The following is a 20,076-nucleotide window of genomic DNA, read 5'->3' as shown; positions in this document are numbered from 1 at the left end:
GGGACCTCGGTAGGGTGTGGGCAGACTTGCCTGTCTGCAGTGGGGTGATTCGGCGTCTTCTGCGTGACTCAGGACCTCGGTAGGGTGTGCACCTTTTCTATGTTTTTTGATTGGTCCAATTAGAGGGTCAATAATTTTTTTAAGAATCAACTTTCTGTTTCATTAATTTTCCCCCTATAAACTGTCCATTTTTAATTTCATTGATTTCATTCATATTTTGATTATTTCCTAGCTTTTTATTACTTTGGGTTCCATTTGCTCATTTTTAAGATTCTTAATATGAAGTCTTGCATCATGGATATTAGAATTTTATTCTGTCATAATATGAACATTTAAAGCTCTAAATTTCCCTCTCATCACTGCTTAAATTTCCTATAAATTATGGATATGTTGCATTTTCATTATTATTCAGGTAAAAATCTAACAGCATTTTTTATGACATATTCTCAGCACTTGTATTATTTACAAATATGTTATTTAATCTCCATGTATTTATGGGTTTTTCAATGTCCCTTCATCAGTAGTTTCTGATTTATTCTGTTGTGGTCAGAGAACATACTTTATTTTATTTCAGTGCCTTAAAATTCATTAGATTTTAGTCCTTCATATGGTCTGTCTGTATGAGTGTTCCATGTGTATCTGAAATATATTGAACATTCAGTTGTTAGGTGGAGTATTCTATGAATGTTGCTCCATACATGTCTAAGTTACATTGGTTGATACTGATGTTCCATACTCCAGTATTCTTACTAAGTTTGTTTTTTGGGTTTTTTTTGGTACCAGGGATCGAACTCTGGTCCTTGTGCTTCCAAAGCAAGCGGCATAACCACTGAGCTAAATCCCCAGCCCCCAAAACATGGAAAGCTTCACGAATTTGTGTATCATCCTTGTGCAGGGGCCATGCTAATCTTCTCTGTATTGTTTCAATTTTAGTATATGTGCTGCCAAAGTGAGCACTAGGTTTTATCTATTTGTTCTACCAATTACTGAGGAGAAAGAGTTGAAATTTTCAAATATTATTGTGGAATCATTTCTATTTTAAGTTGTCAGTTTTTGCTTCATGTATTTTAGGGTTCTGTAATTAGATAATACACATTTATGATTATGCATTCTTGATGAAATGACTCCATTATCATTATGAGATGTTTCTCTTTATCTCTAATATTGTTTCTTGTCCTGAAGTATCCCTCTACTTTTCTTAAGGTAAATGTTTGCAAGATATAATTATTTTATCCTTTAATTGTTCCTTTAAATTAATTTATGATAAATATCTTGCAAATAGCATACAGTTCAGTCTTGGTACACCCTCATTCATTCCCTTAAGAGTTTCATATCTTGTTTTGTTATTAGATGCTTTGGGTATTATGACATAAGTCTAAGAGAGATAATTCATCTACAACAAGGAATATAAGAAACACTCCCTATTTTTTTAAAAGAAATGTAGCATGTTAGTTTCTCCTCTCATCAAGGTCGATAAGAATGCCAACATATTTTCTGGCTTTTATGACATTTCTGATCCAATGTTCAAGAAAAATTGTAGAGACTCTTGGCTTGATTTACTTAGATCATTGCCAGTGATATTTGCCATGGAAGAAAGCTGCCAGCTTTGGTGAAACTTGACCATCCCCTCCTCCAGTACTGAGCTTTCACACAGACCTTCCAGAAACTCTCACAAGGCTGAGACATCGGTGCTTTCTTTGAAGCCAGGCATCTATCTCTACCCGTGCTTCTACCATCTCAAGTGAACTTTAGAGTGAGCCAGATAATTACCTTCCTCTATTTGTAAAGCATAGTGCCCCTATCCTCCCTTTTTCTTCAAATGAGCCAGCCATACAGGGGTAGAAGGAAGGATAAATGTGGAGAAAAGGCGATATTTTCTGATTTCTTTCTACCTGGAAGACACCATAGCTACCAAGAAATATAAATACATACATTTATACATGCATACATACATACCTACTTGTACAAGACATCAAAAATTCTCAATAATTATTACAACTTCAAGTTAAGAGAAGCCCTGAATAATTCTCTGATTTAAAAAGTGTTTCATAAGACTTTGCAGGAATAGATCTCTAAGAACAGAGCTCTTTATGAAACCTTCTGGAGCATCATGTATCGGTCCTGAACTGGGCCACAGGTATCTTGCCCAAGAACTGCAAGATGCCTTTGTGGCTAACAAGGAGGTGGGAAGGCAGGGCTGAGACTGAGGAATTCTACTTTTTCCACAAGGGAAAAGGCTGAATGAATAACTCTCCTGACCTGGTCTACTTCCTCTCTAGAGTGTGAAATGTGTGTTCAGTGCTGGTCATCATCATTGAGCCCATGTGTTAAGATCTAAATATAGAGAAAAACTAAGTAAAAGAAAGAACATCCAGTGTTCTTAGAGAATGAAGAGAAACAGCTGCAAAAAAGCTTTAACCAGCTTTGAGATTTTGCTTACCAGGAAGAGATAAAAGAAATGAGAGAAAGATGACTGGGGACTAATTTCAGTGAGAGTAAGAAAAAAAAAGCTGTACTTTTTCTAGATACCAACTTGTTCTTTCCTTTGAAATTAAAACAGGAACCAGACAGCTGAGAAGCATTGGAAATTCTTAGGGAATGAGCATAAGAGACAATTTTAATACTGCTTTATTTTTTAGGGGGTACTGGGGATCAAACTCAGGTCCTTGCAGTTGCGAGGCAGACAGCAGAACCACTGAGCTAAATCCCTAGCCCCTTAATACTGCTTTAAACATAGCCCATTCACTGGCAAAACTGTTTTTTCAAAAAATATATATATTTATTGGTACATTTTAGGTATAAAATACATTTACATTTATCATTGGGTGTTTGTACCAGAACATGATGCATCTTAGTTTTTATTTTTTCTCCCATTACCTGTGCACCCTTCACCCCCTCCACCCTTCCCTATCTACACAGAGTTTGATTCCATTTTTTTTTTCTCATAATTTTTTTCTTTCCCTTCTTCCCTTTCCCCTTTCCCTTTCACCATCCCCAAACCCTTGGACCTTTTCTTATTTCAAATTATCAATTATTCATTTTAATCATTTTCATCCTTATTTACACTTTCAATTTCTCACACTAGAGAAACTATTCAGTATTTACACATGTGTCTTATTTATTTCACTTAAGAGTATGGCCTCAATATGCATCCATTTAGCTATAAATGTCTCTAGTTTCTCATTCTTTATGGCTGAGTAGTACTCCATTTTATAAAAAAGCCACATCTTCTTTATCCAGTTTCCAGTCGATGGGCACTTGGGCTGTTTCCAAGCTTTAGCTATTACAAACTGTGCCACTATAAACATAGGTGCACATATATTGCTGTGGTATGATTCTTTTAATTCTTTGGGGAAGATTCCCAGTAAGGGAATAGCTGGGTCAAATGTGACCTGTAGTCCTAGTTCTTTGAGGTATCACCATACTGATTTCCACAGTGGTTACACCAATCTACATTCCCACCAACAATGGAGAAGGGTTCCTTTCTCTCCACACACACACCCCCAGCATTTGTTATTGGTTGATTTCTTGATAGCAGCCATTCTTTGTGGGGTGAGGTGGAATCTCAGTGTTGTTTTCATCTGCATCTCTTGAATGACCAGTGATGTTGAACATCTTTTCATATATTTACTTGCTGTTTTTACTTCTTTGTCTGAGAAATGTCTGTTCATTTCAGAGGCTCATTTTTGAATTGGGTCTTTGAATTTGGGAGGTCTGATTTTTTTCAGTTTTTTATATATTCTTGATCGTAGACCTTTGTCTGAGCTACAGCTGCTAAAAGTTTCTTTCCACATTGTAGGTTTCCTCTTAGCTCTGTTGGTAGTTTCTCTTGCAGTGCAGAAGCTTTTTAATACGATGAGATCCCAGTTGTTGATTCTTTGTGCTAGCTCCTGTGCTACTGAAGATTTGTTCATAAAGTCTTTTCCTATGCTAATGTCATCAAGAGTTCTACCTAATTTATCTTCCAGCAAGTTTAGTGTTTCTGACTTAATATTTAGATCCTTAACTTTGATCTTAGTTTACTGTGCAGTGATAGGTATGGGTTTAGTTTTAATTTCTGACAGGTTGAAATCCAGTTTTTCCAACACCATTTATTAAATAGGCTATCTTTCCTCCAATGAGGGTGGTTGGCTCCTTTGTCAAAGATGAGGTGACTGAGTATGTCTGGAGTTGTTTCTGCATCTTCTAATCTATTCCACTGATCTTTGGGTCTGGTTCTTTGCCAGTACCATGTTGTTTTTATCACAGTAGCTTTGTAGTATAGTTTCAAGTTGGGGATTGTGATGCCCCCAGCCATGTCTCTATTGCCTAGAATTGCTTTTGCTATTCTAGGTTTATTCTGTTTCCAAATGAATTTTTGGATTGTTTTCTCTAGTTCTGTGAAGTATATTGTTGGAATTTCAATTGGCATTGCATTGAATCTATATAGTAGTTTTGGAAGTATGGCCATTTTCACTATATTGGTTCTTCCTACCCAGGAACAAGGGATATCTTTCCATTTTCTTATATCCTCTTCAATCTCCCTCTTCAGAGTGCTGTAGTTTTCAGTGTAGAGGTCTTTTGCTTCCTTTGTTAGGTTGATTCCTAGATATTTCATTTTTTTTAGATGCTATTGTAAAAGGAATTATTTCCCGAATTTCTCTCTCAATGGGTCTGCTATTTGCCTATAAAAAGGCTATTGTTTTTTGAGTGTTAACCTTGTATCCAGCTACTCTACTGAATATGTCAATTAGGTCTAGAAGACTTTTGACTGAGTTTTTTGGGTCTTCTGTGTAAATTATCATATCATCAGCAAATAATGACAGTTTCACTTCTTCCTTTCCCATCTTTATTCTTTTTCTTTCTTTCTCTTGTCTATTTGCTATGGTTGTTTCCAGAACAATATTGAACAGGAGTGGTGATAGTGGGCATCCTTGTCTTGTTCCTGATTTTAGTATGAAAGTTTTAAGTTTTTGACCATTTAGTATGATGTTGGCTGTTGGTTTTTCATAGATAGCCTTAATCAGGTTGAGATAAAGACCTCCTATTCCAATTTTCTGTAGCGTTTATATCATGAATGGGTGTTGGATTTTGTCAAATGCTTTTTCTGCATCTATTGTGATAATCATGTGGTTCTTGTCCTTGACTCTGTTAATATAGTGTATTACATTTATTGATTTACAGATGTTGAACCATCCTTGCATCCCTGGGATAAATCCGACTTGGTCAGGGTATATGATCTTCTTGATGACACTCTGTATTCTGTTTGCCAGTATCTTGTTGAGGATTTTTGCAACTATGTTCATTAGGGAGATTGGTCTGTAGTTCTCTTTTTGGGTTGGGTCTTTCCCTGGTTTGGGGATCAAAGTAACACTTGCTTCGAGGAATGAATTTGGAAGCCTTGCTTCCCTTTCAATTTCCTTGATGAGTTTAAAGAGTAATGGCAATAGTTCTTCTTTAAATGTCTTGTAGAATTCAGCAGTGAAGCCATCAGGACCTGGGCTTTTTTTTGTTGGTAAGTTTTTTATTACATTTTCAATTTCACTTATTTTAATTGGAGTGTTTAGAATTTCTATATCTTCTTCATTTAATTTTGGCAATTTGTATGTATCTAGGAATCTGTCCATTTCTTCTGTGTTTTCCATTTTATTAGAGTACAGGTTCTCAAAGTAGGTATTGATGATTCTCTGGATTTCTGCTGGGTCTGTTGTGACTTCACCTTTTTCATTCTTAATTGCATGGATTTGAGGCTTTTCTTTCTTTTTTTTTCATAAGGTTGGCTTAAGGTTTATCAATTTTATTTATTCTTTCAAAAAACCAACTCTTTGATTCATTGATTTTTTGTATCATTCTCTTAGTCTCCATTGCATTGATTGCTGCTCAGATCTTTATAATTTTGTTTCTTGTACAAGCTTTGGGTTTGTTATGCTCTTCTTTTTCTAGGAGCTTGAGATTCTGCATTAAGTTATTTAACTTAGTTCTCTCTGTTGTCCTAATATGGGCATTCACTGCTATGAATTTCCCAGGTAGAACTGCTTTCATTGTGTCCCACAGATTCCTGTATGTTGTGCTGGCATTTTCATTTACTTGTAGAAACTGTCTGATTTCTTCTTTAATTTCCTCTGTCACCCATTGGTTGTTCAGGAGGGTGTTGTTCAATTTCCATGTGTTTGTGGGTGCTTTGCAGTTTCTTATGTTATTGATCTCCAATTGTATTGCACTATAGTCTGATAACATACAGGGGATAACTTTGATTCTTTTACATTTACTTAGATATGTCCTATGAGCTAGCATGTGATCTATTTTGGAGAATGACCTGTGTGCAGCTGAAAAGAATGTGTATTCTGATTTTGTGGGGTGGAACACTCTGTAAACATCTACTAAGTCCATGTGTTCAATAGCTTCATTTAGTTCTAGAATTTCATTATTAATTTTTTTCCTAGTTGATCTATTTGTGATAGAGGGGTGTTGAGGTCCCCCACTACAATTGTGTTAGAGCTTATTTGGCTTTTCAGGTCCATTAATATTTGTTTTGTATAGTTGGGGGCATTTGTATTTGGTGCATATATATTTAGGATTGTCATCTCTTCCTCTTGGATTGTTCCTTTCACTAGGATGTAATGACCATCTTTGTCTCTCTTAATTAGTTTTGGTTTGAAATCTACTTTGTCTTCAAATAAGATTGCTAAGCCTGCTTTTTTCTGGGTTCCAGAACAACTGTTTTCCGTCCTTTTACTTTCAGTTTATGGATTTCCTTTTGAGTTAGGCGTGTTTCTTGTATACAGCATATTGCTGGGTTTTGCTTCTTAATCCATTCTGCCAGTCCATTTCTTTTGATTGGTGAATTGAGGCCATTAACATTGATAGTTATAATTGACAGATATTGGCTCATCCTTGTCATGATGTTTTACTGTTGTTGGCTCTTTTCTTATTTTCCCCCCTTTTGCTTTAGTGTCTTACCTTGAGTGGTGCCTTCTCTCTGCTGGGCCTCATGGAGTTGTGACCTTCATTGTCTTTTTCTAGGATATTGCTTAAAATTGTTTGGAGTGTTGGTTTGGTGTTCATGAAATTTCTCAGGTGTTCTTTGTCGTGGAAGTATCTAATTTCCCCATCAATTTTGAAAGATAATTTTGCTGGATACAACAGTCTAGGTTGGAAGATTTTTTCTTTTCGGGCTTGAAATACTTCACTCCAGGCTCTCCTTGATTTGAGGGTTTGTGTTGAGAAATCTGCTGTGATTCTGATGGGCTTTCTTTGTAGGTGATTTGTTTCTTTTCTCTGCCTGTAGAATTTTGTTCTTTTGTTGAGTTTCTGGGATCTTGACTATTATATGTCTAGGTGTAGATTTTTTTTTTGGTCATGGCTGGATGGAGTTCTATATGCCTCATTTATCTGTACGTCCAACTCTCTACCTCTGTCTGGGAAGTTATTTACTATTATTTCTGTGAACAGTTTTTTTATGTCCGTTGTACTTTCTCCTGTTTTTTCATGGACTCCTATCAGTCTTATGTTATTCTTCTTTGTATCATGTAGCAGCTGTTGGATTGATTTCTCATGGTCCCTTACTATCTTTAAGAAATCTCTGTTTTCATGGTCCTTAACTGCAAACCTGTCTTCTATATCTGATATTCTGTCTTCAGATTCTCTTAGTCTGCTCTGCATGCTTTCAATGGAGTTTTTAATCTCCTGAATATCTGTTTGAATCTGTTTCATGGATTCCATTTCTTTCTTATGTTGAGTGATCATGTTTTCCATTTCTTTCTTATGCTGGGCATTCATGGCTTCCAGCATGTTTCTGATCTCATCTATTTTCTTATCTGTTTCTGCTCTAGAGCTTCTAATCATGTCTTTCACTCTGCTCACCATGTCTGTATTTATCTGGGAGATTATTTCTGTTTTGAAATTTTCTACAGCCTCATGCATCTGCTTTGTTACTTCCTGTGCTATCAGTTCAGGGTGTCCAAGTGGTTGCTTATCAGAGTTTTCCACCTCATTTCCCCCAGAATTTCCTTTTTGTGGCATGGAAGCCTGTGTTTGTGCCTTGCTTAAGTGTCTTCTCAGTTTTGTTTTTGGTACTGTCCTTGATTTAATTCCTGGGTTGATATTTCAAGATTGCTTAATGTAGGTATCTTTGTTGCTTGTGTTTAAAACCCTTGTGGAATGATTGATTTTCAGAGGTGTCTTCTAGATATGGCTTGTGTTTGGGTTTTGAGACTCTAATGACTCTGAAGCTATTATATTTTTCTTATACCAGGAAGGAAAACTAATTAGATCAATCACAACATGTTAGCCCAAATGATATAGTCAGCAATACCATAGCATCAAGCACAGCTTAGAAAATGACAATTTGTGGTAGTTATTAATCTATCACTTTTAACTATGTGAGTTAAGTTAAAACCAAGGACCAACGCACCATAAGTTTATAATGAATCAACTCTTCAATGTAGCATCTTTCCCCTTCGGGGTGGGGAGCTAAAAGGAGTTGAGGAGGGAGGGACAGGTAGAAAGAACAGGTAAGATTAGCGGTGAGGCCAGAAGACACAGAAAGATCACACAAACTCTAAGAAGTTGTTAAAGGCAAGAGAAATGGCAGAATGAAAGAACAAAGATGTAAATAGAACCACCTAACAGCAACAGGGAGGCTAGATACCAAATTTACTTTCCTTTAAACCTAATGATAATCAAGAGAAGAAAAAAGAGAAGAAAAGAACAGTAGGGGAGAAATCCGAATTCAGTGCAGAAAGGAACAAATGGGGAGATGAGGGGCAATGTGGGACAGTGAGAGAATGAGAGAGAGAGAGAAAGAAAAGATAAAAGAAAGAAAAGTAAAACTTTGAAGAGTAGAAAAAAAGTAAAAATTAAGAATTAAAAATTAGAAAAAAAAATTTTTTTCTTTTTTGCAAATAGCTATAGAAATTACGGGCCTCCTTCAGGGTATGTCTCTGTTGTCACAGTAGGTAACGTAGGAATCCTTGTGCATATACAAGTCAATGAGTCTCAGCAAGCCAGCAGCAGACCAAGTACAGTGGTCTGATGTGCCTTTATTGTAGAGGTTCTCTTTACTTTTCTGCTGAGCTTCAGTTTTCTTCCAAAAGCCTGAGAACCCCTCTTTCCGTTACTAAGTTCTGCTCTATCTTGTGGCGCCAGGACAAGGGTCTTTATAATCCCCTGTGCCTCTGTAGTGTGGGACCAGGTAGCAGAAAAGCCAAAAGATAGGCGGTGCACTGGGGGGGGGGGGGGGGGGGGCGGGAATGACTGAGCGTGGGAGGCGCCCGCGGCTAAGAGGACCTCACGTGGCCCGGGACGGCCGCAGGAACTTCAAGCTGCTTGTCTTGTCTCACCGGGGCAGGTTGCCGCAGCTCTGAGAGCCGCAAAACTGTTTTTAACAAGATTATTCAAGAATTGTTTCATGAACGAAACTGAAAATACCCCTCACTCTCTTTTTATAGAATCTTTGAATGCTGCTAAAAACCACTTGCTGAAAGTGAGGAAATACTTTGCGTAGTGAGTATCCTCTGCAGGACCAGGTTATATAGAGCAGAAAAAGGAAGTAAAGTATCTAATTAAGGTCTTTTTGGCCTCTTTTTATTGGGCTAATGTTTCCCAAGATACCTGGTGATCAGTACAGCTTGACATCATTCTAGGACTCTTTCAACTTGTGGTCTGATCCAATTTCATTTCAACAAACATCCATTTGGTAAACTAGGAAAAAATATGGAATTTATCAACTCATAATTAAACTATCTAGAGGTATTCTAGCTTTAGCTTTTGTGGGGTCAAACTTTTCAGTCATTCCATTGTGATTCAGGGAATTAATTTCTCCATCGCTGATCTGTTTTTGCCTGCTGACTTTTTCCTAGTGTCTCACTGACTGAAGGCAGAGGTGACCACCAGCAGCTTTCAACTTGGGTTTCATGATCCTGGCTACTTCAACAGAAAGAAAGAGACCCTTTTCTCACAGTCGTAGCAAAAGCTTCAAGACTGAAGCTCACTGGGAAACTTTTCGAATCCATCCTGTAGATGGGGAGAATATGCTCTGGTTAGGCAAGAGGAGTTACATGTCTACCCTGAATCCATGTCATGGCATCTGGCCCACATAAAGTGCATGGATTATGAATGGAGGAAGGGTAACTATCCAAAGGAATACTGGGGTTCTGTCACCATACACACAAGGCTGTAATGGATGTTAGGATAGGAGATAAAGGAAAACAAAAACAGCCAAAAATCTATTCATTGCATACTTTAATAGGAAATACTTTAGAGTTAGAACTTAACTAAATTCATGGCATCTTCTGAGTTGGCACTTAGGAATGGATGGCTGTTTTCCAACATGCTACCAAAGCATGCTTCTAGCTATACCTTTGGCCTCCCCTTCAGACCTGTTCTTGGCTTTGCTCTGTACCCTGGGGGGTGACCTGTAGGCATTACAACCATCTCTGGCTCTCCGGCTTCTATTTGGGTTTGGCCAACAGGGAGCACTGTCTCACGTTGGAGCTGAAGGGAAGTTTGGTCCCTCTGGTTCTCTCCTTGCAGAACTTTGTGAATGGACCTCCTCCCTCAATCCAAGGCCACACAGCTCCTCTCTGTAGCCCTTCTCATACAGCTTTAACTCTAGGCCCACCCAACGACTCTCTACTCTTCTACCTCTAAGTCTAGGGATGGCAGTAGTATCCTGTAGCTACTGGTCTCAGGGTAATGAACTATTGCTTGTGGTTTCTTTCCTTAGGATTTGTTCATGTCTTTATAAATACTTCTTTGAGCTGCTCTGGAAACCATCTTTGCATTGTTCCTGGGTCCAGCTCCCCACTCACTGTAACCATCCTAGCCACATGCCTCCTCCACCACTCACAGCTTTATTGCCAGAGTTCTCCAGCTCTTGCTTTTCTTTCTAATCTGCAGCCTGGGATCACTGATATGCCACACTATTGCAGACAGGGCCACAGACAGCAGCTCTGAGATCACAAAGGACTTAAAGAAGAAGGAAGGTGTGGAGGAGACAAGAAGAGATGCCCCAGATAATGGGAATACTAATGAGGAAAATGGGGGACAGGGAGCCAACAATGAGGTAGACAGAGAAGAGGAAGAAGGTGGTGAGAAGAAAGAGGATGGAGATGAGGTGGAGGAGGCAGCTATGGGCAAACAGGCAGCTAAAGATGCTGAGGATAATGATGTTGGTATCAAGCAGCAGAAGATCAAAAACAAAACAAAACAAAAACGAAAGGTAAGTTAAACTCAAAAAGAATTTAAAAAGCCGGGATGATCTACTCACCCATTCTCCACACCCCCCTGTCTGAGCAGGTAGATGTGACCATCTTCCAGAAGTGCCTATCCAGGGCTGTTGTCAGTACTGCCCACAGATGACACATGAATTTATAAGAGGGGAAAAAAGAACTAAAATTTCTAAGACACTGCTTCTTTCCTAAAAGTACTTTTTAAAGGATGTATTTGTTGGTCTTCATTTATATTTTATATTCTCATACATATCAGCCATTTTTAATGATTTCAGATGACCAAACCATCCTGAAGGGGTTCTCTGTCCTACTTCTGACTTGTGTTGTGGCCTTGTTCATTATAATCTCAAAGGATGGAAGCCAAAACAGTGAAACAATCTCACTCTGAGCATTCCTGGGACTTTTTGGTATACATAGTTAGCTATGCTATATGTGGTTTATATGGGATGGTCAGAAAGGCCAAAAGTAAAAGCTTTCTTTCCTCCCTTTTTTTGTCTGTGACGTTATTTTTATATTTATTTAATTACCTGTTTGATGTATGTATAAAACAATGTTGTTCAACAATAAATCAGAGTTCTGTTTTGCAGGGTTGTTTTAATAAATATTTCCTTTAAAACCCTTTATGACACAATTTGAGTATGCCATTTATTTCTTGCTGGAAACTTACTGATACTGGTGGTATTTATCTAGAGATTGCTTGTAGAACTATAGGCCTTAGACTTCTATTGTTATCTTTTGAATTGAAGCAAGGAAGAGACCAAGGTAGCAGACCCACAACTCCAATGGCAGAGTGCTCTAGTGATGTCACTGGTTCATGACAACTCAGTAAACCATACCTCTAGGACATAAAAAATGAACCAAGGTGTTTTTATTCCTTATCGACCATATTGTCAGCCTCTCTCTCTCTCTCTCTGTAAACCCACTTTTTAAAGAAAGCTAAGCATCAGAGACAGAGGCAGCAGCTATTGCTGTCCCTGCAATGAAAGTAAAGGCTAAAGGAAACCCTCGAAGTCTGAACCTGTAATCTCTCGCTACTCGTACCCACACCACACTATGTGCTTTACCTTTATGATAGCACTTAATCTCCACCACAAGCACAGGTAGGCAATATTTTCACCCCATTTACAGATGAGGAAACTGAAGCATGGAGAGGTTAAAAGAGTCACTTGAATTTACCCAGGAGGCTAGTTGGTGGCATATTTGAATTCAGCTAATTAATGGCAGAGCCAGGATTTGAACCCAGGCAAACTGGTTCTACAATCTATGCTCTTCACAATTAAGTTCTACTACTTCTTCATGATTAATGAAAAGGAACTCAAATCTATAAAATGAAGGACTTGAAGTAGTTTATCTAAAAGGTAAATGATTGCTGCTTACAAATTATCCCATACTGTTCCAATTTTAGGCATCCCAACTTTTGTTCCCTCTACTTTACATTATCACTAAAAAAGACAGAGTAGGAGTGAGAGCCTCAGCTGTAGAAGATATCTGCCAGTCTCTCCCATCTCATTCCCACCGTGCTCCCTGTCCCTGGAAGCTGAGGTCAACGTACTGCACTAGTAGGTTTTCTTCCTCTCTGGATGCCAGTTGGGTTTGATCAGTGGAGAGCACCAGCAGAAGACTGAGGATTAGGGCATTTAGTCTAACAAGTTGTGTAGTAATCTGTTGCTGTTTAACAAGCTATCCAAAATTTTGTGGTATAATCATTTTATTATAATCCATTCTCAACCCCAAACTTGTAGATCAGAAATCCAGAGCACAGTGGGGATGGATTTTCTCTGTTCTTATTATATTTAGAAGCTTACCCAGGGTCAAAAGGCTGAAGATGGCTTCACAGCAGGAAGCTAGAATTATTTAAAGGCATGTTTTCTTGTGTGTTTGGTCTCATTGGCCAGAACCTCAGCTGAGCAGCTAAAACACCTACATATATCCTTTCTGTGGGGAGAGCTCAAATCTAGGGGAGTTTGGACTTTCACACAGCATGGCAGCTGTATTCCAAAAGTAGGTATTTCCAAGAAAGCAGGTATAACATGCATGACATATTTATAGCCTATCCTTGGATGTTACACAATTTTACTTCAATTATTTTCTGTTAAAACTTCATAAAATGTGCCAATTCAAAGGGAGGCAAAATAGACTCCAACACTTCAGGAGAACAATGTCAAAGTCACATTGTAAGAACAACATGTGGGATGAGAGAGATTTTACGATCATCTTTGACAAATACTACAATGGGTCACAAGATGAAGATTTAAGGCCTGAGTTTATATATATGAATAAGATTCAACTAGAAAACATACACCTGGAAGGAAAGGAATATATTGAATTTATGAAAATACCAAGAAAAGAGTATATAACATAACTTATTCAGGGGGGCCTTGAAGGTTTGCAGTATAAATAGATAAAAAAATCAAAGAAAAGATACAAAACAGAGCTGCTAACATTCCTTCAGTTCTTCCTGTGAAAATATGTTTTTGAGCACACTGTGTGTCTTTTCAAAGGACTTTTTTCCTCCCACCCCTCTGTCTGAGGACAAGGACATCATGAGGACAGCATGGGTGGGGGCAATTTTTAGGCCGGAAAATAAAGGTTCAGCATTTCCCCTTTTGTAACTCCAGTAATCATGGTATAATATGCAAAGCGGTATTCAGGAAGGCAGGAGGCAGGCTTTGGTTCTCCTGGTGCAGTGCCAGAATGGCAGTTAGTGCTGTTTTCATAAAGATTTTCAGTCTTTGATAAAAATGTTAAGGCTAAAGGCATGGTTCCACAAATATATACAGCCCACGCAGGTTGTGGCATTGTAGAAAGAAAAAGAGATCTGGGGCCTGTTTGTGGTCCAGCCCCCAATTCTGGGGTGGGGGGATAGTACAAGGGGAAAGTGTCAATGTGAAGGCTGCACTGTTGGGACTTTTGGGTTTTGGCCTGTTTGAAGAGGTTGTTATCAACCCCTACTGTTCTCAAAGATATGTTTTGTTTTGTTTTTTTTAAAAAGAAACCCTTTTTATTTTTAGATAAGTGTAGATTTGCACACAGCTGTAAGAAATACAGAATGCTCTCATGTACATTTTACCCAGTTTTTCCCAATGAAAGCATCTTATAAAACTCGAGTGCAGTACCACAAACCAGGTATGGACAATGACACAGTCATGATACAAGACATTCCTATCCTCACCAGTCCCTCCTGTTGCCCTTTTATAGTCACACCCACATTCTCTTGCTCCACCTCTCCCTCCCTGTTGATAGCAACTGATTGTTTTCCATTTCTATAATTTTGTCATTTCAACAGCATTACATAGGTGGAATGATACATATATAAGCTTCTGGCCTGGCTTTTCTTCACTAAGCACAGTTCTTTAGAGATTTATCCAGATTATTAATTGTATCAACTTGTTCTTTTTATTGTTGGGTCATATTTTCTCACACTGTGTACCATTGTTTAACCATTCATTTGTTGAAATATCTGGGTTGTTTCCAGTTCTGTACTATTATAAGTAAAACTGCTATAAACATCCATAGACAGGTGTTTATGTGAACATTGTGTTCATTTGTCTGGGATAAGTACCCAGGAGTATAATTGAGAGCTGCATTTTTTTATTAATTGAGTTTATTGGTACAATTTAGATATACATAATGATCACATTCATCATATGGAACTTGCATCTGTACATGATATATCTTGTACATCCTCTCCCATTCCTCTCCCTTCATTCCTCTCCCCTCCCTTCAACCCCTCTTTCTTTCCTTATTTACAAAAGTTTTGTTTCCATTTTATCTTTCTCTTCTCACGTTTTTCCTTTTCCCTCCCCACTGTGCCCCTTCCCACTGAACATATTCTTCCTATTTCACATGATTTATTACACATTTTGGTCCTTATTTACACTTTCAGTTTTTCACACTAGAGAAACAATGTGATATTTACATGTGTGTCCAATTTACTTCACTTAAGAATGTGATCTCAAGGTGCATCCATTTAACCAGAAATGTCTCCAGTTTATCCTTCTTTATGGCTGACTAGTACTGTATACTGCATTGTATTTTTTTAAAAACCCACATTTTTATCCATTCATCGATTGATGGGCATTTGGGCTTTTTCCAAGACTTTGCTATTACAAACTGTGCTGCTATAAGCATGATGTGCATACATCACTGTGGTGTGATGCTTTTAATTCTTTTGGGAAGACACTTAGAAGGGGGATAACTGGGTCAAATGGAACCTCTAGTCATAGTTTTTTGAGGAATCTCCACACTGATTTCCACAGTGGTTGCACCAGTCTACACTCCCACCAACAGTGGAGGAGGGTTCGTCTTTCCCCACAGCCCCACCAGCATTTATTATTATTTGATTTCTTGATGATAACTATTCTTTCTGGAGTGAGGTGGAATCTCAGCATTGTTTTAATTTGCATCTCTCAAATGACCAGTGATGCTGCACATTTTTTCATATATTTATTTGCTGTTTGTACTTCTTCATCTGTGAAGTATGTATTCACTTCAGATGCCCATTTTTGGATTGGGTCTTTAAATTTTGGAGGGTTGATTCTTTTCAGTTCTTTATATAGTCTAGACATTAGTCTTTTGTTTGAGGAAGAGATGGCAAAATTTTTTTCCCACACTGTTAGTTGTCTCTTCACTCTATTGGTGATTTCCTTTGCTGTGAAAAGTTTTTTTAATAAGATGAAATCCCAGTTGTTGATTTTTTATAATATTTTCTGGGAATTGGGGTTTTGTTCATAAAATTTTTGCCTATATCCCTATGTCTTCAGGAATTCTACCTATGCTATCTTCCAGCAGATTTAGTGTTTCTGTTTTGTTTTGTTTTTGATACCGGGTATCAAACTTGGGACTTTGCCCCTGTGAGGCAGGTGGTGGAACCACTGAGCTAAATCCCTAGCCCCAAGTGTTTCTGTTTTAATATCAAAACCTTGGTCTATTTTGATTTTAGGTTAGTGCATGGTGAGAGACATGGGTTTAGTTTTAATCTTCAGCATGTAGAAAGCCAGTTTTCCCAAAACCATTTATTAAAGAGGCTATCTTTCTTCCAGTGAAAGTGTTTGGCTCCAGTGTGTTTGGAGTTGTTTCTCCCTCTTCTAGTCTGTTCCATTGATCCTCAAGTCTGGGGTTTTTTTGCCAGTACCATGCTGTTTTTTTGTTTTGTTTTGTTTTGCTTGTTTGTTTTTATCATAGTAGCTTTGTAGTATAATTTAAAGTCAGGGATTGTGATGCCCCCTGCCTTGCCTTTGTTGCCCAAAATTGTTTTTGCTCTTCTAGGTCCCTTCTGATTCCAAATGAGTTTTAGGAATGTTTTCTCTAGTTTCTGTAAGATATTCTATTGCTATTTTGATTGGGATTTCATTAAATCTGTATACCAATTTAGGAGTATGGCCATTTTTACTATGTTGGTTCTTCCTACCCATAAGAAGGGATATCTTTTCATTTTCTGATATCTTCTTTGATCTCCTTTTTCAAAGTACTGTAGTTTTCAATGTAAAGATCTTTTATGTCTTTTGTTAAATTGATTGCTAAGTACATCATTTTTTTCAGTACTATTGTGAAAGGTATGGTTTCCCTAATTTCTCTCTCAGTAAGTTTGTTATTTGTGTACAGGAAGGCTATTGATTTTTGAGCGCTGACTTTGTATCCAGCTGTGTGACTAAATTTGGTTATTAAATCTAGAAGTCTTTTGGTAGAGTTTCTGGGATCTTCTATGTAGAGCATCATGTCATCTGCAAATAATGATAGTTTAACTTTTTCCTTTCCTATCTTTTTTCCTTTTATTTCTTTCTTTTTTCTAATTGCTCTGGATAATGTTTCCAGAACTATATTGAGCAGGAGTGGTGACAGTGGGCATCCTTGTCTTGTTCCTGATTTTAGCGTGAAAGTTTTCAGTTTTTGACCATTTAGTATGATGCTGGCTGTTGGTTTGTTATAGATGGCTTTGATCAGATTGAAATAAATACCATTTATTCCCATTTTCCATAGGGTTTTTTTTTAAATCATGAATTGGTGTTGAACTTTGTCAGATGCTTTTTCTGTGTCTATTGTGATGATCATGTGATTTTTGCCCTTGGCTCTGTCAATATGGTGTATTATATTTATTGATTTGCATATGTTGAATTATCCCTGCATCCCTGGGATGAATCCTACTTCATCATGGTGTATAACCTTCTTGATGATTTGCTGCACCCTATTTGCCAGTATCTTATTGAGAATTTTTGCATCTAAGTTCATTAGAGAGATTAGCCTGTAGTTCTCTTTTTTGGTTGGATCCTGCTCTCATTTTAATATCACCCATGCTGTTATATGGGCTTTTGGGGAAATTTAAGATCCAAATCAGAACACCAGATTTCAAGATATCACAGACTTTTTACCCTTAATTGTATTAACTAATGTATCATTTTAAAAATGATCTATGGTCATCATTATTACACGTCCTGGGTTTAAGCTAAGATAGACATATTTTACAATGTGAATCACTCCGTAGTATCATGCTCTATTTATACATTGAGTTAATATTTAAGCTATTATACATATTAGATGAATATTTAAAATAGACAATTTCTTATTTAACATGTATATTATCTAACAGACAATCCAATTTCCTAAGGTAAAATGTGTATGGTTGAGGTACATAATATAAAGTAATATGTAGACTGAAAAGTGGCCTCAAGTTTTTATGTTGAAGTCCTAAACTTCAGTACCTCAGAATGTGACTGTTTGGAGATAGAGTCTTTAAAGAGATGATTAAATGAGGATATAGCGTTTTTAAAGAGATGATTAAGTTAAAATGAGATCACTAGGATGGGCCCTACCCATCAGGACTGATGTCCTTTTAAGAAATTTAGACATAGACACATACAGACAGAAGGCCACACAAAGACCCAGGAGGAAGATAGCTATTTGCAAGCCAAAGAGGGAAGCATCAGAACAAAGCAATCCTGCTGATACCTTGATCTTAAACTTGTGGCATCTAGACTGTGAGAAAATAAATTTTTGTTATCCAAGCCACTCAGTATGTGGAAGCTCTAGCTTCTAACAAATACAAATTTTAACACCATCAATATGTGATGACCAGATTATAGGAGTTGCAGATTTCTGTAAAAGTACTTACAATTTTTGTCAATTAACTTGTTTAGTGGTATACTGCACTAAATTGATAAAGAGAGATGGCTTAGGTTAAAACTAAGCAAATGTTAAACAAATTGGCTAATGAATCCCTTTATTTGTCATTGAAGAACCTGCAAAAAATCAGATTCACACTTCAAGTTGATTGAGCTTTACACAGGTCACAGGTCAAAGGAAAATGTGCTAAATAGTTAGTCCCCTGAACAGACTAAGATCACTCTACCATGAAGACCTGTATTTATTACCGAGAAGTGAATATTTAGTGTGTTCCATGGCACAGTGCTCCAGCCTCTATACTTGGGGACCCCAAACCTTGGTTTGAAACTCAGAGGACAAACCAATCACACACATTCCTTTAGCAGTTACCTGAAAAGAAGTTCCAGGTCAGGGCTGTTCCATGTCAAAGGAATGATAGACATCAGCTCTGGGAGTTACCCAGGCCAGAGAGAGTTTGTGGGGTTGACATATTCACCCTCTCACCTCATTAGTAGAGTCAACTTGTTCATATATCAACTCTTTTCACTCCCTTGAATAAATGTAACAGGCCAAGGGTAGTCAGAGATGATTAGATAAAATCTGCTGGACCTGGGGACCTTCATCTGCTGGTCCAATTGTCTCATTTTACAAGGGAGACAAATGGGACTCTGAAATGCACAGAGTAATGTGTATGCACATGTGTGGCTGCATAATATTTATAGCAGTCTACCTCAGTCTGAAGTTAGAGATAAAGAATCCTCAGAGATATACCAAGCCTAAAATTTCTCATGCTATGAACAGAACTTTGGATTCTCTTGATAGGCCTTGTCTAATATCTGAGAGTGAAATAAATTCAAAGGATGTTCCAAAATTAATTGCTTATCTTATAAAGTTGGGCTAAAAGTTAAAATCCTATCAGTACTACATCTGGAAAATATAAAGAGATTGATTAACACTCAGAGAAAGCTGTACTGTAAGTGAGAAGTAAGTTAACTCCACCATAAATATTTTTCAATAATTAGTACTGATAAATTATTTCTCTCTTCAATGGGCATAGACACAGGTAATTGTTTTACAATTACTTGGAATTTTTAAAGTAGGGAATTGATTTGCTTGAGATCTATAGGATTAAATATGCAATAAACTATAATGTATTTCTAACATATATACTCTGTCAGACCATAATCCTATACCTATGCAATAAGAACTTTTTAAGAAATAAAATTGGGCAGGATGGACCTTGACCTTAAGGAGAGCTCTGTCTGGAAGAAGCATCAGACACTGATGAACAAGGGATCTCAAAGCTATGGGCAGAAAAAGTTCTCTTCTTCCCACATACAGGATCTGACTCACTCTTCAAGTTTCCTGTCTTGGGCTCTGCTCCTCTTCTCTCATTCACCAGGCTGCCTCTGGCTCCATCACAACTGGACCCAAGGAGAAGGTGAAGGGTCAGGTGCTAAGACATTGGCAGGGCTTGGCTGGGACTCAATTAATGTCGCAGTGGTTGGAAGGTGTTTGGGCTGACAGCCAATCTTGTGTGTTAGAGGATGTAGGCCCCAGTGGGAAAGGAAAGTCCTTTGACACGAACAGTGCATTTCCTCTGGGTAGATGCTTCTATCTCTTCTCCTAAACCCTAGTATTTGGATGGTCCTTTTTTTTTTTTTTTTTTTTTTTTTTTTGGTACCGGGGATCGAACTAGGGCCCTTGCGCTTGTGCAGCAGGCGGCGAAACCACTGAGCCAAATCCCTGGTCCCAGGATGGTCCATTT

At 37.7% G+C, this 20,076-nt stretch overlaps 1 non-coding gene across 1 annotated transcript; it reads right to left on the bottom strand.

Annotated features, from left to right (window-relative positions):
- Positions 1-850: 850 nt before the first annotated feature.
- Positions 851-957, bottom strand: LOC147827145 (U6 spliceosomal RNA). The gene has a single exon (XR_015452920.1). It is a non-coding gene; the product is annotated as a U6 spliceosomal RNA (small nuclear RNA).
- Between the last annotated feature and the right edge of the window lie 19,119 nt (positions 958-20,076).

This window comes from Heterocephalus glaber, unplaced genomic scaffold (assembly GCF_053883595.1).
Source record: "Heterocephalus glaber isolate CG9 unplaced genomic scaffold, H.glaber_assembly_v1.0 deba00001454, whole genome shotgun sequence".
NCBI lineage: Eukaryota > Metazoa > Chordata > Mammalia > Rodentia > Bathyergidae > Heterocephalus > Heterocephalus glaber.
Note: the sequence above shows the minus strand (reverse complement) of the source record. Positions and strands in the feature narration are given on the sequence as shown.